General features: G+C 39.0%; 7 non-coding genes across 7 annotated transcripts; 2 read left to right on the top strand and 5 right to left on the bottom strand.

Annotated features, from left to right (window-relative positions):
- Positions 1–2,510: 2,510 nt before the first annotated feature.
- Trnaf-gaa lies at positions 2,511–2,583 on the bottom strand. The gene has a single exon. It is a non-coding gene; the product is annotated as a tRNA-Phe (tRNA).
- Positions 2,584–6,836: 4,253 nt separating this feature from the next.
- Positions 6,837–6,909, top strand: Trnaf-gaa. The gene has a single exon. It is a non-coding gene; the product is annotated as a tRNA-Phe (tRNA).
- A 1,433-nt stretch (positions 6,910–8,342) lies between these two features.
- On the bottom strand, positions 8,343–8,415 carry Trnaf-gaa. The gene has a single exon. It is a non-coding gene; the product is annotated as a tRNA-Phe (tRNA).
- Positions 8,416–9,792: 1,377 nt separating this feature from the next.
- Positions 9,793–9,865, bottom strand: Trnaf-gaa. Its single transcript has one exon. It is a non-coding gene; the product is annotated as a tRNA-Phe (tRNA).
- A 1,206-nt stretch (positions 9,866–11,071) lies between these two features.
- Positions 11,072–11,144, bottom strand: Trnaf-gaa. The gene has a single exon. It is a non-coding gene; the product is annotated as a tRNA-Phe (tRNA).
- A 3,080-nt stretch (positions 11,145–14,224) lies between these two features.
- Trnaf-gaa lies at positions 14,225–14,297 on the bottom strand. Its single transcript has one exon. It is a non-coding gene; the product is annotated as a tRNA-Phe (tRNA).
- Positions 14,298–18,558: 4,261 nt separating this feature from the next.
- Trnaf-gaa lies at positions 18,559–18,631 on the top strand. The gene has a single exon. It is a non-coding gene; the product is annotated as a tRNA-Phe (tRNA).
- The last annotated feature ends 7,469 nt before the right edge of the window (positions 18,632–26,100 follow it).

Here is a 26,100-nt window from a genome sequence, read left to right as displayed (position 1 = left end):
GTGGAGTTAGAAATTGTTTGAGGTTGTAATGCAATTCCTGAAGAGAATATCAGACATAAAGTGGCCACCTGGCAGAATCGTTAGCACGCTGGGCGAAATGCTTTACAGTAGTTCGTCTCTTCCGCTACGGAATTCAAATTCTGCCGAGGTCGACTTTGGCTTTTATCCTTTCTGGGTCGATGTAATCGACTAGTCCCCCTCCCCCAGAATTTCAGGCTTTGTGCCTAGAGTAAAAAGTGTAGTGATATTATAACGCGCGCTCGCGCACCGACCATTTGTATTTCGCGCGTGTTGGTGCCTTCACCAAGGCACAGAAAGGAAGGGCCCTCTCGCGCATGCGCGAACCACCGGTAGCACGACCCTATTGCCTACGTAGCAGTTAGCGAGGCAAAGGGGTCGTAGAACGTTTGACCGCTAGCAGCAGCAGCCAATGACTTGGGAACCAGCGATTGAAGGCGACGGTCACGCGTATATTCTCTCTCCGTCAGGGCTTGATTCTAGCAGCAGTCGGCCGAAATACCTTTAACCAAATTGTTGTCGACCACATTTCAACTTTCCTGTTCGACGCCATTTTGACCCCTTTCTGTTTTTGGGCTGGACATTGTAAATATTACAATCTATTAACTTATAGCGGTGCGCGCCCGAACCTAGGACATCAGATAACACACTTATTGTTATTGTTTACCAAGAAAGAGAATAAAGTAGTTATATGTATATTTTACGTCTGCGTCCTGTTGTTTCTGACTAGTAGAATTCTGGATTATTAAAGCAACGGCTAGTGAGTGATTGCTTTGTGCACCCCAAAAGTGCACTAGGATATTCACTTCACATTAAGTTCGTTTCAAAAGAATCATAGATTATTTACTTTTTGCGAAAGACTTTTTTTATCACAGATTCTGAATTTTTAACATAAAGCGACATGTTTAAGGACTCTTTTATCTTTTACTTTTTTACGGTCATGCTGGGGCACCACCTCCAAGAATTTTTAGTCAATGAATCGACCCAGTATAAAAAGATCAAATAATCGAGAGAAAAAAAACATATCAATCTCATCTAGGAAACAAAGAAAAAGAAAAACAAGGAGCAGAAGATGGGAGGAGAGGGAGCGACCGGTTGCATACCGCATGCGAAATGGCGTGTTCAGCGGCGCCTCGCGGACATTGCAGCAATGGCGTTACCGCGGAAAATGGCCAGTGACACTCGCTGCAACAACCACCCCACCTTGCGGGGATCATTTCTCAGACAGGCCGCAGTTATCCCGATTTGGAAGAGGAAATCAGCCGTGCAAGGTCTGAGAAGACCTGAAATCACGTCGTCAACCGGCACAAAATGATATCCACCCGTCAGGCTCCCGAATTTGTTTATCTTCCTCTCCCTTTGCGTTACGAGCAACGATACCCAGGTTTGTGTCCGATGTAGCAAGTTTGAAGCTGAAGAACGTGTCGAGGCACACCGCATCCCTGATTAGGAATCTATCTCGCCTCGTATGGGAAGAGACGCTTACCATCCCCGCGGTCAAGACCTACTGGCTCCAGTTGTGACTGGAAGCCAGCCACGTTGAAAACCCTTCTAATTATGTCGTTCTAAGTTGCGTGTCGACGGGGCAAATACGGTTCTACTATTGTTTTTAAATACTTTTGTGGGCGTGTGTGTGTGTGGAATGGAAGAAGTTTCATTCAATACTGCAGTATTGATCGTTGTCCTGAAGGCAAAAAACAAATTTTAATAATGGATGAAAAGTGAACAAGTTCGAGGATTTCCTGTGCAGACGCACGGCTTCTGGCGAAAAGCGGAAGGAAGGTGGAGTCAGAAATCGTTTGAGATTGCAATACAAGTCATGAAGAACATAAGATTTGTCCATAAAATGGAAGAAACACGCAAAAATTTATGTAACATAATTTTAAAAACATGGGCTTTGATAGACAAGCTATGTGAAATAGTTGGAACCTGCAATCGAAGACGGATGGAATGTAAAATGAAGAGAAAGAAGAAAGAGATAATAACTGAAAAGAACTCATGCCTAAAATAAAATATAAACGGAAACAGAAATTAGTTGACCAGTGGAAAAATCCAAGGATTTCCGCTGAAGATAGAAGGCATATGGTACAAAAATGGGCGAAAGAACGAGTCAGAAATCGTTTTTGAGACTGTAATACAAGTCTACACGTCGTACATGAGGTCTACATAAAATGGAAGAATGTTGCTGAAAATTTATGCAATATAAATTCAGTGCACGATAGAGAAGTTTGAGGTTTGAAGAAGTGACTGGAATTTGGGATCGAAGATGCGTCGAATCCGTCTTAAAATGGAGGGGAAAGTCGGCAAAATGGATCCGTACCTTCGGAAGAAGGATTGGCTCCGAGAGAGAGAAGGAAAAAAAATCCCGCGGTCGACCGCGGAAGGTAGGTGCTTCGGTGTCGTCACGGCCGCGCAGGCAAAGGAATAGTTCTTCATGCTTAAAATGAAATTTGAATGAAAAGAAAAAAAAAATGACTAGATCCGTCAATATATGCCGAAACCCGGGATCGAACCAGGGACCTTTAGATCTTCAGTCTAACGCTCTCCCAACTGAGCTATTTCGGCTGACGAATGTGATCGCGTAAAACAATACATACCATGTGTATTGTATATTAAGTGTGTGTTTGCGTATGTGAGAGAGAGAGAGAAAAAAAGTGGGGGAGAGAGAGGTCAATAAGATGCGCAGAGCTTCAGCTTTGAGTTGAAAATAATTCTTTAAAGTCTCCCCCCCCCTCCAATTTACCGTTTTATGTCAAGAATACAACATCTACAGTAAGGAAGTCTTTGGCAGGACTAGAAATAACGTGATTGATATACAATGCTCAACATCCGAAATAGCTCAGTTGACAGAGCATTAGACCGAAGATGCTGGTTTTCGGCAGCTGGTCGCTGGCCAGCTTCGTTTTTCGTACATTCAAAATTCATTTTATCCATGAAGAACTATTTCTTTCGCTGATTTTTTTCTCCTCATTCATTTCATATCTGATTCGATCCATCTTCGATTCTAGATTGGAAATATATCCTAAGTCATTCTAAAGTGATGAGCAACTTGAGGAATTACAACCGTGTTTCGTGCTCTGCTGCCACAACAGCTCCTTTATAGGGTCCAGTTAGCTGAAGACATCATCAGGAGGAACCACGTCCGGTTTCGGCCCCTACTCCTCTACCGTTTTGACGTGGCGGGGGACCTCCCCCCCCCCTTTCGGAGGTGTCTTCAGCTCTGGCTCTGGAGTCCAGAATCCCGCATTCGCATCCACCAAAAAAATCACAAAAAGTAAACCCACAGGGGCTTCGAAGTAGTTTCCAGAGAAAAGGTTAAATGTGACAATATGGAGAACAAGGAGAACAAGGCGAATAAATACTGGAGGAAGGGGAAAAGGAGGTGTGTGTGTGTGTGTGTGTGTGTGTGTGCGTGCGTGCGTGCGTGTGTGTGTGGAGAAATAACACAAAGTCTTTCTAAAACTCCCAGAATGGAAACCTTCACTCGTAAGAGACTTTCCCTCCTCCTATCAATAGTTTCTTTCCTTCTTAATCTCTCCATTGTTAAGAGGAAAGAAAATCGAAAATATCGATCATACTTAAATGTTAATTTTGATTTTAAATGATGCTGAGATTTTCATTTCTCTGTCTCTGTCTCTTCACTCCTTTTCTTGACAACTGAGGGAGTAAGAACAAAAGAAAGAAAAGAAAATATATCTATATCTATATATATAAAACTGAGAATGTGTATGTGTGTGTCTGTCTGTGTGAATCCCTAAAACTTGATAACTACACAAACAATTTCATTCAAATTTTACGCACACCTTACTTAGGGTCCATGTAGTGTCATGGGCAAAATAAAATTTTAACTTCTTGCCCAGTGCGAGCCCACAACAGTATCATATCTTCTCCACGATTTCAGTAATACGTGTCAAAAGTGAAACAAAAACATCTCTCTATTGTTATGTCAGATGCTTTCAGTTTAATACTGAAAGAATTAAAGTCGAACTATTATATAACAGGGATGAACCATTAACAGTGGACATCCATTTTGGTAGAAGAAGATCCGCTATGGTCTTATATGCTACACCACTGGTTTTCAATTCATATTAATCAAATTAATATTCAATTTTTCACTCTTATTATTTTAAATTTAAATTTACAAGTGTATATATATATATATATATATATAATATATATATATATATATAAAAGATATATATATATATATATATATATATATATATATATATATATATATATATATATATATATACTAAGCAATTAAGGGTTATATATATATATATAGATGTATACATATAGATGTATATATATATATATATATATATTATATATATATATTATATATATATATATATATATATTATATATATATATATATAACTTAACTGTATCTAGTATTATTATTATTATTATTATTATTATTATTATTATATTATTATTAATATTAATAGTAATTTTTATTAACTTTTATAGCTTTAGAATTTTATGAACTGAACCATGGTTTTAATTATTATTTTTCATCTCCCTATGTGTTAGGTTTTTTTTAAAAAAAACTATTAGCCAAATATGTATAATATCGGTACTTATTAATATTAATATATACACTGATATATATTTTGTTTTATTTTGTTCTGTTTACCTTCCTTTATTGTACCAATGTGTATTATATTATATAAGTGTAGCATTATGATGTATAAGTTTTTATATTTTACATTTTTATATTTTTATATTTATATGTATATGATTATATAATATTTTTCACAATTATAACAAATTTAATTTAATTCTCTGAAGAGGCCGTGGGGCATCCTTGTTAATGCCTCATTTATACCTGCCTTTATGGCTTATAGGTTAAATGAGGTATGACTGCCCTCACTGCCGAAACAGCTGTCAGTTTTGATTTAATTGCATATTATATTTGAAATTTTTTACTTATATCTCTTTATCTTTTTACTATTACTGTATATCTCTTTTTGTATAATGCCTCTACTCATATGTAATGGTGTATTAAAGTATTGATTGGGTATCATCGGATAGTTGATGTTTTATTGATTTAAGTATGTTTCTCCATTCTCTAATTTTGTAGTATTATATATATATATATTATATATATATATATATATATATATATATATAATATATATATATATGGGCGTGTGTGATTGTGTATAGAAGAACTCCTTTTATTAATATATATATATATATATATATAATATATATATATATATATATATATATATATATATATATATATATATATATATATACACATGTATATATATATGCATGTATATGTATACATCTATATGTTTAGCTGTATATGTATAGATGTATTTCTATAGATATAGATGTATATGTATACATGTATGTGTAGATGTATATATATATATATATATATAGAGAGAGAGAGAGAGAGAGAGAGAGAGAGAGAGAGTAGAGAGAGATGTACATATAATATTTACACATATATATACACATATATACATGCATACATATATACACCCATACACACATACCCCCCCCCACACACACACACACATATATAGGTGCAGGTGTGGGTGTATGGTAACAAACTTGGTTCCAAAACACATGGTCCTCAGTTCAGTCCCACTGTGTGGTTACTTGGCATGTGTCTTCTGCTATAGCCTCAGACTAACCAAAGCCTTGTCAGTGGATTTTGTAGACAGAAACTGAAAGAAATCAATTGTATATATATGTATGTATATATGTAAGTCTATGTGTATGTCTTTGTGTTTCTTCCTCATCACTGCTTCACAACTGGTGTTCGTTTATTTACATCCCCATATTGGAGTATGGGATTCAAGCCTCTTCTCCTTATCTCCTCAAAGACATACAGCATCTCGAAAGAGTCCAGAAGCTGGCTACCCGCATGGTTCATGGTCTCAAAAATTTGTCCTACGAAGAAAGGCTGAGGACGCTCGACCTTTATTCTCTTGAAAAACGCCGCCGCCGTGGTGATCTCATTCTCGCCCACAACATCATAAGCGGAAAGTGTAACCTCTCGAAAGAGCTGTTCTTCACTCCTGCTCCAGAGCGTCGGCTGCGGGGTCATTCCGAAAAGCTCTACCTGCGACGATTTCATCTTAATCGAAGGAAAGGAGCTTTCTCCGTCCGGGTTGCGGATCCGTGGAACAAGCTGCCAGACGAGATGGTGAAAATGCCGACGACCGCTTTGTTCAAAGCCTCCCTTGACCTCAAGTGGCCTGAACTCTTTACATGAACACCACTCTGTACTTAACTCCATGTCCCCCTACATGGCCTTGCTATTTGCTTTTAAGCCAAATTAACTAACTAACTAACATATATATATATATATATATATATATATATATACACATAAAACACCCTAATGGGGGCCTTAACTCCCAAATTTTAGTCATTTCTTTTATGATCCAAACCTAGGTCAAAAGTACTGAATGGATCTTTATGAAATTTGGAAATTATATTCTATGCATAAGGGCCACAACCCCCATGACAATTCATATATTTTTGCTGTTGATGAAATTTTAACCATAGATATTAGACACAAATGAAGTAATATTTATAAAATTTAATCTTCTTATAAGTTAGAAAGACTTCTCTATGGAGACTTAACACCCACAATTTTGTCATTTCATCTAAGCAAAGACGAATACAGTTGTACTCTTGGAAACTGTAGGGTTTAATTGATTAAAGTACTCTCAGCTTGTCGCCTGATGTTAAAAGCCATTATCTACAGCAAAACGTCTTTGGCAAGAATGTACTGTGAGACACAATACGATTGACATAGAAAGTTTAGATAAAAGCAGTCACCAGCCGAAATAGCTCAGTTGGGAGAGCGTTAGACTGAAGATCTAAAGGTCCCTGGTTCAATCCCGGGTTTCGGCATCCGGTGGCTGGTCTGCATCTTTTTTTTTTTTATTCTTATTCTATTTTCGCTTGAAATTTGCTTTTGACCTGAATAACTAATCGTTTCATTGATACTTTTTCGACCCACGTTCTAGCTATTCCATCTAGATTCTGTCTCAAACACTGTGATAATAGTATTAACATCAATTTTCTGCGACTTTCTACCACTCTATGTCTCAGTTCACATGTTTCTTCTTCTTCTTCGCGATTTGCTTTATGGCCTTCATGCACTTCCCGACTTGTATTACAATCTCAAAAACCATTTTCGACTCCATTTTTTTGCCTTGCGTCTTGAGAAGAAATCTTTGAACTTTTTCACTTTTCATCGCTATTTGCATTTCTGGTTTTTTCTTAAAACACCGCGACACTGATTGTTTGGAGCGATGCTACCGCCAACCGAAATGGCTCAGTGGGGAGAGCGTTATACTGAAGATCTAAAGGCCCCTGGTTCAATCTCGGGTTTCGGCATCTAGTGACTGGTCTGTTATTGGATTCTCTTTTCGTTCAAACTTTATTTTAGGAACGAAGACCCTTTCCTTTCAATGGTTTTTTTTTTGTCTTTCATTGCATATCGGATTCGACCCATCTTCGCTTCCAGATTCCAGCTATTTCACCTAGCTTGTCTGGCAAACATTAGATTTCCTCTGAAGATACAAGGCTCCAGGCGCAAAGTGGGCGAAAAGTGGGTTCAGAAATCATTTGATACTCTTACGAGTCAGAAAGAACATCAGGTTTATACATATAATGGAAGAAACACTCGAAAATTATCTAACGTAATTTTAAAAATCTAATGTCTGACAGACAAGCTAGGTGAAATAGCTGGAATCTGGAAGCGAAGATGGGTCGAATCCGATATGAAATGAAAGACAAAAATATCATTGAAAGGAACGGGTCTTCGTTCCTAAAATAAAGTTTGAACGAAAAGAGAATCCAATAACAGACCAGTCACTTGATGCCGAAACCCGAGATTGAACCAGGGGCCTGAGCCATTTCGGTTGGCGGTAGCATCGCTCCAAACAATCAGTGTCGCGGTGTTTTAAGAAAAAAACCAGAAATGCAAATAGCGATGAAAAGTGAAAAAGTTCAAAGATTTCTTCTCAAGACGCAAGGCAAAAAAATGGAGTGAAAATGGTTTTTGAGATTGTAATACAAGTCGGGAAGTGCATGAAGGCCATAAAGCAAATCGCGAAGAAGAAGAAGAAACATGTGAACTGAGACATAGAGTGGTAGAAAGTCGCAGAAAATTGATGTTAATACTATTATCACAGTGTTTGAGACAGAATCTAGATGGAATAGCTAGAACGTGGGTCGAAAAAGTATCAATGAAACGATTAGTTATTCAGGTCAAAAGCAAATTTCAAGCGAAAATAGAATAAGAATAAAAAAAAAAAAGATGCAGACCAGCCACCGGATGCCGAAACCCGGGATTGAACCAGGGACCTTTAGATCTTCAGTCTAACGCTCTCCCAACTGAGCTATTTCGGCTGGTGACTGCTTTTATCTAAACTTTCTATGTCAATCGTATTGTGTCTCACAGTACATTCTTGCCAAAGACGTTTTGCTGTAGATAATGGCTTTTAACATCAGGCGACAAGCTGAGAGTACTTTAATCAGTTATATCAAACACAGCACAACAGATTTCATTGGCCCCCAGTAGCCGGGGTTGCCGATGAAATCAGAATGTAAGTACTGCAAAGGATTTAAAGTGGCTCTCTATGAATTCATGTGTGCGCCTTTTTACGTGTGTGTGTGTGAGAGAGAGAGAGAGAGAGAGAGAGAGACACACACACAGAGGGAGAGAAAGAAAGAGAGAGCATTTGAGTGAGAAGAAGCGGAAAAGAAATTGTTGCTCTGAGTTTTCCGTTCCTGACTTTCGATCAAAACTATATGGACGCATGTTTTCCTGTTTTTATTTTTCGCATAAATCACCAGTGGGGGAAAATAACCATTTTCTAGTCATGAGGCGCTTTATTGGAATTTACACAGTATCAATAGCATAGTCTTACATGTACGAGGTAGTGCTGAAAAGTTCTTGGCTTGAGGTAAAAGAAAACACAGGAGGATCAGTTAATTATGATTTTATTCAACATATTCCCCTCTCAGACTCACACGCTTACTGCAGCAGTCCTTCTTTCGGTTCCTATCTACCAAATCCATTCACAAGGCTTTAGTCAGCCCAAGTTTATAGCAAAAGGCGATTAAAAAAGTGGTTTGTGTTTCAAGAAAAAAAAATGTAAATGGTGAATGAGAAATGAACAAAATCCTCAGGAGATATAAAAGGCTTGTAGTGGCAACTAGGTGAAAGGTATTGTCAGGTTGACTTTGCCTTTCATCCTTTCGGGGTCGATTAAATAAGTACCAGTTACGCACTGGGGTCGATATAATCGACTTAATCAGTGTGTCTGTCGTTGTTTGTCCTCTCTGTGTTTGGCCCCTTGTGGGTAGTAAAGAAATAGGTATTGTCAGGAATCCGTTGAGACTGTAATGAAAGTCTTGAAAAAGAAACGTGAAGTTTAGACAAAAATTGGTAGGGAGTCGCTGAAAATTGATGCAATATGATACATTTTTATTAATATTTAGCAGGAGCAAAAGAGTGGCCCAACGGCCGAGAGTCTCATGCGTTGGCACTTGCGGAGCCTAATACAAATATACATACACTCGTATTTTGGATTCTATTTTTCTTGTTTGCATCACCAAACTTGTAATATATTATAAATCGAGTGGAATGAAAGGTGGGTGGAATCCGGGATGAAAGGAATGGAAATAAAACCAGTGAAAGGAACTGTTGGTGAGACCTAGACTAAAACTTGAATGTGAAGAGCGAAAGATAAAAAAAAAAAAAAAAGCAGACCAGCCACCGGATGCCGAAACCCGGGATTGAACCAGGGACCTTTAGATCTTCAGTCTAACGCTCTCCCAACTGAGCTATTTCGGCTGGCGGCTGATTGCGTCTAACCTTTCCATGTCAATTGTATTGTATACCAAACCGCATTCCTGTTGCAGACAGGGAAGAGCGAATAGAAACGAGAACTCAGCGATGGCTTATAGAAGAAACCAAAACTTCAGAAATCGTCAACCCGAGTTTTCCACCCGTCACCTTCGCTCAGCAATATATGTATCATAACGGGGATCTTTTCGCTTTGACCGGCAGATTTTTAAAATAATTTCCACGTAACTAAACACTTTTAAATTTCGTATACTGGTAGAATGTGTTACATAAAACATCTTTTTCTCTTGGTTTTCTTGAGAAAATTCTGTAGTTTGTAAGCTATTTGTTGTGTAATTTCTTGCATTTCGGCAATTTCAACCAATCAATGACGTTTATTGAGGTGAATACAATATCTCCGGATCTTTGTCCACTACAATTATTTGCGGTGTCATATGAATCTGTCACTGTAATTTATGAGAAAAAAGATACCTTGTGGCCATAAACCCTAATCCTAATCCTAACCCTAACCCTAACTCTAACCCTAACCCTAACCCAGATTAAAATGCAATAGATCGATTCTAGGGTCATAATTATGGGTAGATAGTAAAAAGGGAACGGTTTTGTTATCCAGCTCTGTTTACGAGAGAGGCCTCAGTTTATGGCCACAGGGTATCTTTTTCTCATAAATTACAGTGATAGATTCATATGACACCGCAAATAATTGTTGTTGACACATTATGGCAGAAATTGTATTCACCTCAATAGACGTCATTGATTGGTTGAAATTGCCGAAATGCAAGAAATTAAACAACAAATAGCTTACAAACTACAGAATTTTCTCAAGAAACCCAAGAGAAAAAGATGTTTTATAAACACATTCTACCAGTATACGAAGTTTAAAAGTATTTAGTTACAAAGAAATTATTTTAAAAATCTGCCGGTCAAAGCGAAAAGATCCGCGATAGAGTGACTCAAGGGCCCGGAGTTTCGTACATTGGCACTTTCGAAGCTTAATAGAAATAGACATACACTCAAAGTGTGAGTTATATTTTTCCTGTTTGCATCAGGAATATAACAAATCCAATGGAACGGAAGGCAGGTGGAATCCGGGATGAAATGAATGGAAATAAAATTATTGAAAGGACTAGTTGGTCAAATTAAAATTAAAATTTAATAAAAAACGAAAAAAAAAAAAGCAGACCAGCCACCGGATGCCGAAACCCGGGATTGAACCAGGGACCTTTAGATCTTCAGTCTAACGCTCTCCCAACTGAGCTATTTCGGCTGGTAATGGTTTCTCTTTAAACTTTTCATGTCACTCGTATTGCATATCAAAGTACATTCTTACCAAAGGCGTTGTCTTGTAGATATGGCTTTTAATAAAAGGCGACACATTAAGGGGGATTTCATCGATCGTATCCACCTCGGGTACTACAGATTTCATTGGCCCCCCAGTACCTAGAGTTACCTACCGGGTACAACTAGCGAACAGTGGTCCCGGTGCACGGACTCGCGCAGTCGCGCTAGCTAGTCATGACTAGTCGATCCTTACTTTGTGTTTTGTGTTTTATTTACTTTGCTAGGTAATCGTTGTAGGATCGACTACTTACGACTAGCTAGCGCGGATGCGCGACTACGCGAGTGCGCGCACCGGGACCACTGTTCTCAAGTAGTACCCAGATTTCATTGTCCCCACTACCTAGAGTTACCGATGAAATTAGAACGTACGAGGGGCGTTCAATAAGTAATGCCCCTGATCCACTTCCCATAGCAGTAGAGCAACGAAACTTGGCACAGTTATTAGTCTTTTTCTACATAGGAACCACCCAGAGTTACGCATTTCTCCCATTGTTTGATGCGGCTCTGGAGACCGTTTTCGTAGAAGACCCCAGCTTGGTCTTCCAACCACGATGTGACTTCAGAAATCAAGGCTGCATCATCTGGGAAACACTTTCTTTTCAAAAACAACTTCATGGCTGGGAAGAGGTGAAAATCAGAGGGTGCAAGGTCAGGAGAGTAGGGGGATGAGGGAAGAGTTCATAGCCGCACGCCTGTGCTTCTGATCTGGCGACACGCGAGTTGTGGACCGGAGCGTTGTCCTGCAAGAGGAGGATGCCTTTGCTGATCTTGCCCCGCCTCTTGGTTTTGATAGCTTCTCTTAATTTCCTCAAAAGTGAAGCATGATAGGCTCCTGTAATTGTGGTACCCTTTTCTAGGAAATCTGTCATCACTACTCCGTCCTAGTCCCAGAAGACTGTGAGCATGACCTTGTCAGCGGAGGGCTGCACCCTTGCCTTCTTTGGAGGAGGTGAGTCATGGTGCTTCCACTGCATTGACTGGGCTTTGGTCTCTGGATCATAGTGATGGACCCAGGTCTCATCCTGTGTAATCAGTCTTTTGAAAAATTTTGACTCATCTTCTTGGCACATCCCTAAATTCATCCTCGAGCACCGACGCGTTCTTGCTTCTGGAAAAGTGTGAACAACCTGGGGACTCCATCTGGCAGACACCTTTTGCATATGCAAATGGTCATGAATGATAGTTTCCACAGACCCGGTACTGATCTTGACCTCATGGGCTATTTGGCGAATAGTTATGCGTCGATCTTTCAAAATGGCAGCTTCAACTTGACGGACAGATGCCTCATCAATGGCAGAAGGGGGTGACCAGATCTGGGAGCTGTTTCCACAGAGTTCCGACCATGTTTGAATTCACGATGCCAGCGTTTTACAAGGTCATATGAAGGGGCATCATCACCATAAGTTACTTTCATTTTATCAAAAGACTCCCGTGGTGTGCGTCCTTTCAAATACAAAAACCGGATCATTGCTCGACACTTAAAAGGCTCCATTTCACACTTGACTCATTTCAAACACCTGTAAATCAGAAACCACAATTAGTTCGGAGCTGTAATTTGCCACGTAATCTATAGAAATATAAATAATTGCACATGCAAAATTTCAGCTAGATCAAACAACTGCAAGTGGGTCAGAGGCATTACTTATTGAACGCCCCTCGTAAGTACTGCTCTCTATGAATTCTTGCGCGCCTTTGTGTGTGTGTGTGTGTGTGTGTGTGTGGTGTACGTGTGTGTGTGTGTGTGTGTGTGTGTACGTGTGTGTGTGTGTGTGTGTGTGGTGTGTGTGTGTGTGTGTGTGTGCGTGCGTAGCGCGCGAGTGAAAGAGAAGGTGAAGGAGGCGTGTGAGCGAGTAGAAAAGAGTACTCAGTAATGACATTGTACGAGAGACCAAAACTTCAGAAATCGTTACTCCGAGTTCTCCACCTATCACCTTCGCTCAACAACAATATATATGATTACTTGGTGTTAATTTTTCTAATTAAATGTTAAAATAATCCATTTCTAGCCCAGAGATTAGACTCATTGGAATTCACACAGCGCCAATAGGATAATCTCATACATTGTATGTATGCAATGTACGCACGTATGCATGCATTAATAAACACATGTACATAAGCATACTCGCACATGTATACATGTATACATAATGAATACACATGTGTTTGCACGCAGGAGCAGGTGGGTGCAGATATGAATGTCATTTCATTTGTAGATTATAGGATTATAAGATTAGGATCTTTTCGCTTTGACCGGCAGATTTTTAAAATGATTTCTTTGTAACTAAACACTTTTAAACTTCGTATACTGGTAGAATGTGTTACATAAAACATCTTTTTCTCTTGGCTTTCTTGAGAAAATTCTGTAGTTTGTAAGCTATTTGTTGTGTAATTTCTTGCATTTCGGCAATTTCAACCAATCAATGACGTCTATTGAGGTGAATACAATATCTCCGGATCTTTGTCCACTACAATTATTTGCGCTGTCATATGAATCTGTCTCTGTTATTTATGAGAAAAAAGATACCCTGTGGCCATGAACCCTAATCCTAATCCTAACCCTAACCCTAACTCTAACCTTAACCCTAACCCTAATCCTAAAACAGATTGAAATGCAATAGATCGATACGAGGGTCATAATTATGGGTGGACACTAAAGAGGGAACGGTTTTGTTATCCAGCTCTGTTTACGAGAGAGCCCTCAGTTTATGGCCACAGGGTATCTTTTTTCTCATAAATAACAGTGACAAATTCCGCGATAGAGTGACTCAAGGGCCCGGAGTTTCGTACATTGGCACTTTCGAAGCTTAATAGAAATAGACATACACTCAAAGTGTGAGTTATATTTTTCCTGTTTGCATCAGGAATATAACAAATCCAATGGAACGGAAGGCAGGTGGAATCCGGGATGAAATGAATGGAAATAAAATTATTGAAAGGATTAGTTGGTCAAATTAAAATTAAAATTTAATAAAAAACGAAAAAAAAAAAAGCAGACCAGCCACCGGATGCCGAAACCCGGGATTGAACCAGGGACCTTTAGATCTTCAGTCTAACGCTCTCCCAACTGAGCTATTTCGGCTGGTAATGGTTTCTCTTTAAACTTTTCATGTCACTCGTATTGCATATCAAAGTACATTCTTACCAAAGGCGTTGTCTTGTAGATATGGCTTTTAATAAAAGGCGACACATTGAGAGGGGTTTCATCGATCGTATCCACCTCGGGTACTACAGATTTCATTGGCCCCAGTACCTAGAGTTACCTACCGGGTGCTACTAGCGTGCGTGCGTGTGTGTGTGGGTGTGTGTGTGTGTGCGTGTGTGTGTGTGTGTGTGTGTGTGTGTGTGTGTGTGTGTGTGTGTGTGTGTGTGTGGTGTGTGTGTGTGTGTGTGTGCGCGTGCGTTGGGAGAGCGTTAAACTGAAGAGAGGGAGAAAGAGGCGTGTGATCGAGTAGAAAAGAGTACTCAGTAATGACATTGTACGAGAGACCAAAACTTCAGAAATCGTTACTCCGAGTTCTCCACCTATCACCTTCGCTCAACAACAATATATCTGTCACTGTGATTTATGACATATTTCATATATAATATATGCTACACTTATTCAGTGTGTCACATATTCCCACGGTGTCTTTAATAGCTTGTAACTGTAATATCTTTGTTAAGCGAGTTCTTTTTGGTTTTGTGAAACCCAGATTCTCAAGATTGATACAGAGGCAGTTCGTCACGATACTAAGTTATCCAATAATTACAAGTAAAAAATCTTATGATTATTGGTGCACTTTGTAACGTATTGCAGCTTATATTTTGTTTGTATTCACAGGATTATCTTTTCTGTGGATTACGTTATAGCCTCGACGTCATGTCTAAGAGTTAAGTATTACTGTAATAACATTTTCGTTATCATAATTAGAAAAATGAAAAGAGAAAAAATAACACTAAAACGGTTAAAGAAATGGAGTGGTTTTCTTTTAGAAAAAAAAGTTTAAACGGTGAATACGAAATAGATAGAATCTTCGAGAGATCCTAAGCTCGTGGTGCTAACTGGGTGAAAGATATAAGCAGGAATAGTTGCAGACTAATGGAAGTCGTAAAAAAGAAACACGAGGCTTGAACAAAAATTGGTAGTAAGTCGCTGAAAATTGATGTAATATAATATTACATTTTTATTAATATTTAGCAGAAACAACAGAGTGACTCAAGGTCCGAGACTTTTGCGCGAGGGCACTTATCACCATACCTGTAATATAATACATAACCAGAAGGATGAAAGGTAGTTGGGATCCGGGATGAAATGAATACAAATAAAATCTTTGAAAAGAACAGTTGGCCAGGACTAGATCCAAACATGAATGAAAACAGAATATGAAGAACGAAAAAAAAAAAAAAAGCAGACCAGCCACCGGATGCCGAAACCCGGGATTGAACCAGGGACCTTTAGATCTTCAGTCTAACGCTCTCCCAACTGAGCTATTTCGGCTGGTAATGGTTTCTCTCTAAACTTTCCATGTCAGTCGTATTGCATATCAAAGTACATTCTTACCAAAGACGTTTTCTTGTAGTCATGGCTTTTAATAAAAGGCGACACATTGATCGTATCCACCTCGGGTGCTACAGATTTCATTGGCCCCAGTACCTAGAGTTACCTACCGGGTACTACTAGCGAACAGTGGTCCCGGTGCGCGGACTCGCGCAGTCGCGCTAGCTAGTCATGACTAGTCGATCCTTACTTTGTGTTTTTGGGTGTTATTTACTTTGTGTTTTGTGTTTTATTTACTTTGCTAGGTAATCGTTGTAGGATCGACTACTTACGACTAGCTAGCGCAGATGCGCGACTACGCTAGTGCGCGCACCGGGACCACTGTTCTCAAGTAGTACCCAGATTTCATTGGCCCCACAACCTAGAGTTACCGATGAAATTAGAACGTAAGTACTGCTCTCTACGAATTCTTGCGCGCCTTTGTGTGTGTGTGTGTGCGTGCGTGCGTGCGTGTGTGTGTGTGTGTGTGAGTGCGTAGCGCGCGAGTGAAAGAGAGGGAGATGGCGGCGTGTGAGCGAGTAAAAAACCTTATGATTCTTCGTTCACTTTGTAACGTATTGCAACTGAGGATCTTTTCTGTTTCCGTCTATCAAACAGAAAAGATCCGCAACTTATATTTTGTTTGTATTCACAGGATTATCTTTTCTGTGGATTACGTTATAGCCTCGACGTCATGTCTAAGAGTTAAGTATATATATAAGAAATAAAATCTTTGAAAAGAACAGTTGGCCAGGCCTAGATTCAAACATGAATGAAAACAGAATATGAAGAACGAAAAAAAAAAAAAAAAAAAAAAAGCAGACCAGCCACCGGATGCCGAAACCCGGGATTGAACCAGGGACCTTTAGATCTTCAGTCTAACGCTCTCCCAACTGAGCTATTTCGGCTGGTAAAGATATGCTTGTACATTATCGATGTCAGTCGTGTTGTATATAACAATTTAATTATTTATGTCTGCGTAAATTATTCTCTTTTCGATATGGGATTTCTAACACAAAGCCGTATTTGGGGAAGACCCACTTATTTTGGCAACACATAGCCCTTATTTCATCGATCTGCACCGCCCAGAACCTAATTAAGTACTGCAATGTAAATTTAAACTGGTTCTTTGTCCACTGTGATAATTAATGTTAAATTTTAGTAGAGTCAGATGCTTATATAATTGCAAAAATTATACGAAAATAAAATGAAAAACTGAAATACAAATGATAAAATGTATTTAATGATCGTATATTGTTGTATATGTGTGTTTATAGGCTGCTACAAAAACATGTATACTTCTTAGAATTTTTACCATTTTTCAATATACTGTATTATCTCTACAAATATACATCTTTTAATAGGCAATCGGCAATCTTTAATATATTTAAATTTCACTTGTTACCATAATCCGTTATAATAGGAAGTAACACCATGCGGAGCAATGTAACGTTTAATCTATATATATATATATATTCCACGACTAATTACTAAAATGTAATTCGTTCGGTTCATAACTGATATATTTGGTGTAATAAATTCCATTGTGATCCACCAGAAGTTATTTCGCAAATACGAGTGAATAAACACATATATTGTGTCTGTTGAATTTTTGGAACGTTAATTAATGTAACTCCACGCATCTACTATTAGTTTTTTTTTTTACTATACAATTGTATTTATTTTGCTTCTGTTTGAAATACAGGGTAATAAGCGCTAAAGGATACGTTCGACAAGGTACTCTCTAGAATCCCGCCTTTTCGCTTCCCGACGGGTAAATAAGTACCCCATGGAGTAATGGGTATCATTCTACATAACCGAGTATAAAGTTTTGCGTTGTTGCTCGAACTCTTAAATTTGGCTGCTAGAAATAGCAGCTTAATCTCATTCGAAACACACATCTTTCTACATTAAAAAGAGAGGATACATTAGACAATGTTGTCCCCGATAGACAAAAAGATTGGATGGTCGTAGTTGGTAATTACATAGGCTGTTAGAACAGGGTAATTACATCGGCTATTCGCTCAGTGGTTCACAACCTGCGGTCCGCAAAGGCAGTACTGGGATCCGTGAACTAAATTCAAAATTTTATATATATACAAAGCGTATTAAAAGGGGTCCGTGGGAAAACTCATTTAAATAAAAGGAGTCCTTGGTAGTGAAATGGTTGGGGACCTCTGCGGAAAGCGGAAACAGTGCTGCGAGGGTTAAATTATTTGCTGCAAAGCTTTTCGATTACTTCTATAATAGTAGAGTTTCTGAACTTGGAGTGCTAACCATTGGATTTCAGGAGTACTGGGCTAGTACTCCTTAAATCTTACTTAGTGGTATGTAAAGGCTGGAAGTTTAGCTTGAATTTTTGGTCCTAATGACTGTTGATATGCCATCAAAAAGCGGGTGGTTGGACGAACAAAATACAAAGAAACATTATTCTATACTGTCTCAGCTAAAACTAGGATCATTTTCTTTTCTATAGAATAAATAAAATGGTAAATAATACTGTTAATAATTTCGTAATAGATAGTAACAACATGTGTAGAATAATCCCAAATACGAATCATATCACACGGCCTTACGCGCCAGTGTAAACAACAATCAAATGGAATTAGTAGAATCTGAGGAAAATACAGTAATGGTATGCGACAGAAGAAATAGTTCTCAACGTAGAATAAGTTAGAATGCCAGGGAATCCTAACGCCGACGGTGGGGTCATTCTTTCCTTTCATCTCTACACAGTTTACTAATTAATTTCACTAATTGATTTCACTCTGAACTTGATACAGAGTAGAAATGACTGCGATAGTTTATAGCCAAATTTTCACCAGCCGAAATAGCTCAGTTGGGAGAGCGTTAGACTGAAGATCTAAAGGTCCCTGGTTCAATCCCGGGTTTCGGCATCCGGTGGCTGGTCTGCTTTTTTTTTCTTTCGTTCTTTATTAAATTTTAATTTTAATTTGACCATTCAATAATTTTATTTCCATTCGTTTTGATTTTTTTTTTTAATTTTAATTTTAATTTTCTTCTTGCTGCATATCTAACTATCTATTTGTATCATTAATATACACGAAAGATGATGGTTCTGTTTTACGTGCTCCAGATATTTCATCGTTAATATTGTTCTAAAAGTGATGAGGTTATCACATAAATTTGGGTTTCTCTGCCTTTATGCATCTAATTATTATGGTTTTTCTTCATGCCAGTGATGTAGATAGTGAGTGATTTACATACAGGAGTCGAGTGATCCCAATTTTAACCCGGACTTCAACACACGGTGGTTGGTAATTGTTATAAAATATATCGGTTTCTTTACTACCCACAAGGGGCTAAACACAGAGGGGACAAACAAGGACAGACAAACGGATTACGTCGATTACATCGACCTCAGTGCGTAACTGGTACTTAATTTATCGACTCCGAAAGGACGAAAGGCAAAGTTGACCTCGGCGGAATTTGAACTCAGAACGTAACGGCAGACGAAATACCGATAAGCATTTCGCCCGGCGGGCTAACGATTCTGCCAGCTCGCCGCCTTAATTGTTATAAAATATATCTTTCATCTTTTACTTTATTTCAGCCATGCTGACTGCGGCCATGCTGACTGCGGCCATGCTGGGGCACCGTTTCGTAGAATTTTAGTTGAACGAATCGACTCCAGTACTTTTTGTAATACCTGGTACTTATTCTGTCACCTTTGCCTAACCCTGAAGCTACAGGGACGTAAATGCACCAACACCGATTGTCAAGTGGTGGCAGTGTACAAATACACATGCACATACATACATACATAACTACATGCATACATACATACATACATAACTACATACATACATACACACATACATACACACATACACACATACTTACATGCACACATACACACATACATACATACACACATACATGCACACATACACACATACATACATACATACATACATACATACTACATACATACATACATACATACATGCATATATAAATCGACCCCAGGACTTACTTTTTTTAAGCCTGGTACTTATTCTATCAGTCTTTTTTGCCGAACCGCTAAGTTACGGGGATGTAAACACACCAACACCAGTTGTCAAGTGGTGATGGGGGGGACAAGCACAGACACACACATAGATATATATGTATGTATATAGGGGGATAATTCACAAAAAAAAACAAAAGACGAAGACAGGTGGTATAGACAACAAGTAGATATATTAGTTTAACGCTAAAAGCACCCACTACACTCTCGGAGTGGTTGGCGTTAGGAAGGGCATCCAGCTGTAGAAACTCTGCCAGATCAAGATTGAAGCCTGGTGCAGCCATCTGGTTCGCCAGCCCTCAGTCAAAATCATCCAACCCATCTAGCATGGAAAGTAGACGTTAAATGATAATGATGATGATATATATATACTCTTTACTCTTTACTCTTTTACTTGTTTCAGTCATTTGACTGTGGCCATGCTGGAGCACCGCCTTTAATCGAGCAAATCGACCCCAGGACTTATTCTTTTTGTAAGCCCAGTACTTATTCTATCGGTCTCTTTTGCCGAACCACTAAGTGACGGGGACGTAAACACGCCAGCATCTGTTGTCAAGCAATGCTAGGGGGACAAACACACACACACACAAACACACACACACACACACACACACACACATACACATATACATATATACGACAGGCTTCTTTCAGTTTCCGTCTACCAAATCCACTCACAAGGCATTGGTCGGCCCGGAGCTATAGCAGAAGACACTTGCCCAAGATGCCACGCAGTGGGACTGAACCCGGAACCATGTGGTTGGTTAGCAAGCTACTTACCACACAGCCACTCCTGTGCCTATATATATATATAAATTTTGTACAACTCTTTTATTTTTTCATTCTTTCTTTCTATCAGCCCCTTCACACTTCTTTTCACTCTTCTTTCTTTCATTCCCCCTCTCTCACATTTCCTGGCTTTCTCTTCATTCTCACCTTCCCTCGTCTTTCACTTCACTCTCTCCCTTTTTCTTCTCGTCCCTCCATAATTCTTCTATCCCTCTGCCTCTACCTCTTTCTCTTCTCTCCCCACATGACCAGTGTTCGGCCAAGCCTGACCTTTCTTTCTTGGTTCGACTACCATCTGTGCAACATCTGTATTCTTCCCCATGCCGTTTTTTGTCCATCCTTGTTTTCCTATACATTTGCCGCTTTCTTCCAAGGAATCTAATGCTCTTAGCCTAGTTTTTCTTTGGGGCTGGCCAGATTGGAGCAACTCAAGTATAACCAGTTGAAATTGCAAAGATAATCTAGAACTCAACTGAGGAAAGAAAACTTCGAATGACCTGTGCGTGTTTTTTCTTGTCTGTCTTTTGTATCATGTGTCTGAATGTTTTGTTGTCCCTTTTTTGTATCATCTAGCTGTCTGGATGTTTGGCGTTCTTATCCCATTTTTTGCATTCCTTTATATATATGTATATATATACATATATATATCTGATGGAGTTCATTCAGTTTCCATCTACCATATCCATTGGTCAGCCCAAGGCTATAACAGAAACACTTTCCCAAGGTGCCACACAGTGGGACTGAACCCAGAACCATGTGGCTGAGAATCAAACTTCTTACCACACAGCCACACCTGTGCATATATATATATATTATATATATATATATATATATATATATAAAACTTACAGTTAATAAAGTCTGGGTGTGTTGCATTCTGTTACTTAATAAATAAAAAAATGTATTGTAAATAAACAACAACAGGTAAAAAATGTATATATATACTGAGTGTACAACCGGACAGGAGATAGACAAGAAGGTCCCTAATTCTTCATCAGTTATCTACCAAAATGGTTATACTCAGTTTCACACCATTAATGATAAGACTGAGAATTTCCCATGCTAGAATATAGGGCCTTGAGCAAATAAAACCATACAAAGTAGACATACGAAAGTTGACAAAATGTAATTGAAGGCAAAATACATAGGAAACGAGCAAAATATAGCCTCAGGGCCAAAAAGACAAGAATGGTGGGTAACGCTTGAGAATCCATCCTAAAGGGCACCTCTTTCCCCTCTACTTGCTGCTGACACATGACCTGTGCCCAGCTTTCCTTTCATCCCCCACCTTTTCCCACCAGTTGCTGACTGGTCGTAAATTCTCCGTGTCTTGCTATTTACTGATTCCTGTATCCTTTAGGATGGCTTCTCTAGTGTTACCCATCATTTTGTGCCAAAATCTGAAATCAATATCTACTTGAGATTGATGGCAATTTCATCATTTACCAACAACTCAGCTCGTTACAGCATCAGTTTTCCACTTGCCCATCACTTGCTGAGGAAGACGCTAAATCATCAGCTGTGGTTAGACATACATTTCCTTTGATCGTACGTAACCAAGAAGTATGTTGATGCATTTAAGCAGAATTTTCTACCCTGCTTGTATCTGAAGCTGGGTATTTTTTTAAAACCAGCTGATGTTCAGTATTCAACTTCAACAGGACATCTTTAACATGTTCTTCCAGCTTGACCAAACTCTTTCTTCTCACTTAGGATGCTGGGAAACTATGCTGACTCAACAATATCTGGCCATAGCAGCCTAAAATTAAAATATAGGTCCAGTGATTTGAACTCACGATCAATGTGTCGGCAGTATTGCAAAGAGATGAGTAAATTGAATGGTACGGTCCACCAGTTGTCCCTTAGCCTCTCTTTAGCCATATTGGATGGATGTAGCCCCTTTGCTCAGCAGATCTTTATCAATACGCCATGTATGAACTGTCACCCCAGTTTTGATGTTACCATGCAATTTCAGGAATTTCAAGGTACTCTGTCGATCTTAACCATGACTTCCCATGCTGGGCTATGCTGACTCAACAATATCTGGCCATAGCAGCCTAAAATTAAAATATAGGTCCAGTGATTTGAACTCACGATCAATGTGTCGGCAGTATTGCAAAGAGATGAGTAAATTGAATGGTACGGTCCACCAGTTGTCCCTTAGCCTCTCTTTAGCCATATTGGATGGATGTAGCCCCTTTGCTCAGCAGATCTTTATCAATACGCCATGTATGAACTGTCACCCCAGTTTTGATGTTACCATGCAATTTCAGGAATTTCAAGGTACTCTGTCGATCTTAACCATGACTTCCCATGCTGGGCTGTTTAGGTTGAGTTCACAAGGCCCATGCATGTCGCTTGTAGTGATGATAGTGTTGTTTCAGATTCTTGTTTTGTCAAGAATTTGATTGCAGATTACTTTGTCAGTCAACCGAGGTGTCTTTGACTTGCTTTCACTTTCCATAATGAAGAGAAAGTGAGCCAGCATCATTTCTTACTTCTACCATTCAGCTGTTGTAGAATGGACAGTTTCTTTGCTAAATACCTCTGCCTTACAGATATCATCAAAGAATGATGTATTTGAGTTTGAAAGCATACATGCACAGATCACATTGAGCCCCTAGCCTTCTCTCTGGCATCAATAACAATCATAATGTCAAGCTACTTTGAATTGATAATCATGGTGATGGAGAATATAGGCTTGCCATACTGCCCGATAACTGTCCTTTTAAATTTGGAAACACTTATTGTAAAAGCAAAGTGCCAAATACAGAATGTGGCCCCTGCATCAAACAGGCCCTCTTCTTATTGTGGTTTGGTTGTTCTTTACCCAGAGAATTATGTTGTGCCCAATTTTGACCTGCATCAGCTGCCACCAACTGTTTGTAATGGTTTTGAAGTTATCCTATCTCATCTGGAACCAATATGCACAGAAATTTGTTGAATTCAGACTAAGCTTCCAACCTTCATCATCATACGAGATGTGTAGGATGTAACAGAGAGTATTGTAAGCCTGGTCAACCTGATATAAGTTTGTACATTATTCCAGCAAGGTGATTTCATTTCCAGTGTGTCCAACCCTATTTCCCTATTTTAAGTAAGGGATGATTTGAGAGAAATTGGGCTGCTATTTTTAGCAGGTCACATATCAATACAAAGGTGTTTTCTTGTTATTCTATAGTAGTGTTTCTTGACCATTTTTTACCCTTTGATTCCTGTTTTACTTGGGTGAACCCCAGAGCCATCTTATGTTTTAGAAAAAATCATATTATATTTTTACAATTAAATATTATTAGGAATTCATCATCATCATCATCATCATCATCGTCGTTTAACATCCGCTTTCCATGCTAGCATGGGTTGGACAGTTCGACCGGGGTCTGGGAAGCCAGGAGGCTGCACCAGGCTCCAGTCTCATCTGGCAGAGTTTCTACAGCTGGATGCCCTTCCTAACGCCAACCACTTCATGAGTGTAGTGAGTGCTTTTTACGTGCCACTGGCACAGGTGCCAGGCAAGGCTGGCAACAGCCACGATCATTTGGTATTTTTACATGCCACCGGCACGGAGGCCAGTCAGGACGGCGCTGGCAACGGCCATGTTCGGATGGATCTTTTACGTACCACCGGCACTGGTATCACAACTACAATTTCCATTGGTTTTTGATCGATTGTATTTAAAAAATTGCTGAAATATTTTGTGTATTGTAGAAATAGAAGTAATTTATTGCACAGGAATTTTAACAACAAAATCTTGTATGAACCCTGGATGAGAACCACTTATGTAAAGTAAATCTGTTTGATTGTTGCATAGTCCTTGGTCAGTTGCAATCATATAAAACTTTGATGAAAAGCATTCCAGTCATGAAAATCCTGTTGTTTCATAGGTCAAGAATTGTTGTTCAATATAACATTTAAAACAGTGGAGTGGGATTTTGTGAGAGATCTTGATACTATTTTCAGCAAATCAAATAAACTTGGTAATGCCAGGTCATAGTGCTAGTGCATGCATATACAGCTGCGTGTGTGCACACATACACGCGAGTACTGTCCAAATCTCCGACCAATCACATACAGCTAGCTGGCATTCAATTGGCGTATTTCGGGCATTTTGATTGGGTTTTGGATAGAAAATTCACAAAAAAGTCACTTCTATTGATTTTTTAATGGCTTTGTGGGCTAACTGGGGAAATGTAAAGATGTGCACAACCACCCTTGGACGGTTTTGAATGACCATAGAAAGTGCGAGCCACCTAACTGAAAAATTGTGGATTTGTATAAAGGACACACACACACACACATTTTGTTGTTTATATATAGAGAGAGATAAAGAAGAAAAAACAAACTTGTCTTCTACTGAATAACACTCTTTCCCCTCCACCTTTCTCTTATATTTTATATGTGGTTGAACTAAAACAGAAGGGATAAGTTTTGTCCATTAGATCAGTAAAGTAGTTGTAGCGGCACAAGCAGTCAGCGCCCTATTGGATGAGATCTCACAGCAGCCATTGCCATCTCCAAGACTGGAGTGAGACCTCACCTGCATCCATTTGCCATGTGCGAGATCACAACAAGGCTCACGATGGAAACGATATAGACGGAAAACCGATTCAGACCTGTCTCTTCTCTTCTACAGTGCCATTACACAGCATCACTGGCTGAACACCAACTCTAGCAGAACTTTCTGCCTGTCTGTCTCCAGAGGCAATGCACCCACACTATTCGGAGCTTAAGATGGTAGCTGAGAGCAGCACACTTCACCTTTCCTGTAAATAAACCAGGTGTAAATAGCAGATGTACTTGGAGTATTTTCTCTTCACCTGCCGAAAGCCTGAACTACATAAAGAACAAGAAGAATGATGGAAGGAGATGATATTCCTCCGATATCATAAACCTTGCCTTCCATTATTAAATAGTCATCATTAGAAGCAGTTTGAGTTTTGACTTAACGAGAAAAGGTGGTAAAGGGAAGGTTTTATATTTTTGTTTTCGTTTTAATTACATATTAACACAAGTATCATTAGAAGATTGCATTATTAAATATTACATTGCAATTTGCAAAAGGCTGACATTTTGCTAATAATTTTTACCTTTTACTTTAAGAGTTTTTCCAGTGAACAAGTCACCCCTGGTACTTATTTTGTAAAGTATGGCAATTACTCTATCTGTCTATTTTGCTAAACAGCTAAGTTACAGAGACATAAACCAACACCGGTTGTGAAGAAGTGGACAGACAAACACAAACACACATATATATACACATTCTTTTACTTGTTTCAGTCATTTGGCTGTGTCCATGCTGTTGATTCTTAGTGGGGGGACTCCAGTGTTATAGGAACATCATGTCGTTTTACCATAAGACTGTCAGGTTGGATAAATAGCAAACAGTTTGCTTCTTCACTTAGAGATGAACAACAAACATTTTGCTTCTTATCAATCTCTTTCTAATTAATCCACACTAAAGAGTGGTGTAGCCCCCAGAGGCAAAATCACTTTTGGCACCATTATCGGGCCTCCGAGCCGGTGGCACGTAAAAGACACCATTCGAGC

Source organism: Octopus sinensis, linkage group LG6 (assembly GCF_006345805.1).
Source record: "Octopus sinensis linkage group LG6, ASM634580v1, whole genome shotgun sequence".
In the NCBI taxonomy this organism is placed as follows: Eukaryota; Metazoa; Mollusca; class Cephalopoda; order Octopoda; family Octopodidae; genus Octopus; species Octopus sinensis.
The sequence above is the reverse complement of the archived record's forward strand: the minus strand, read 5'-3'. Positions and strand labels throughout refer to the sequence as shown.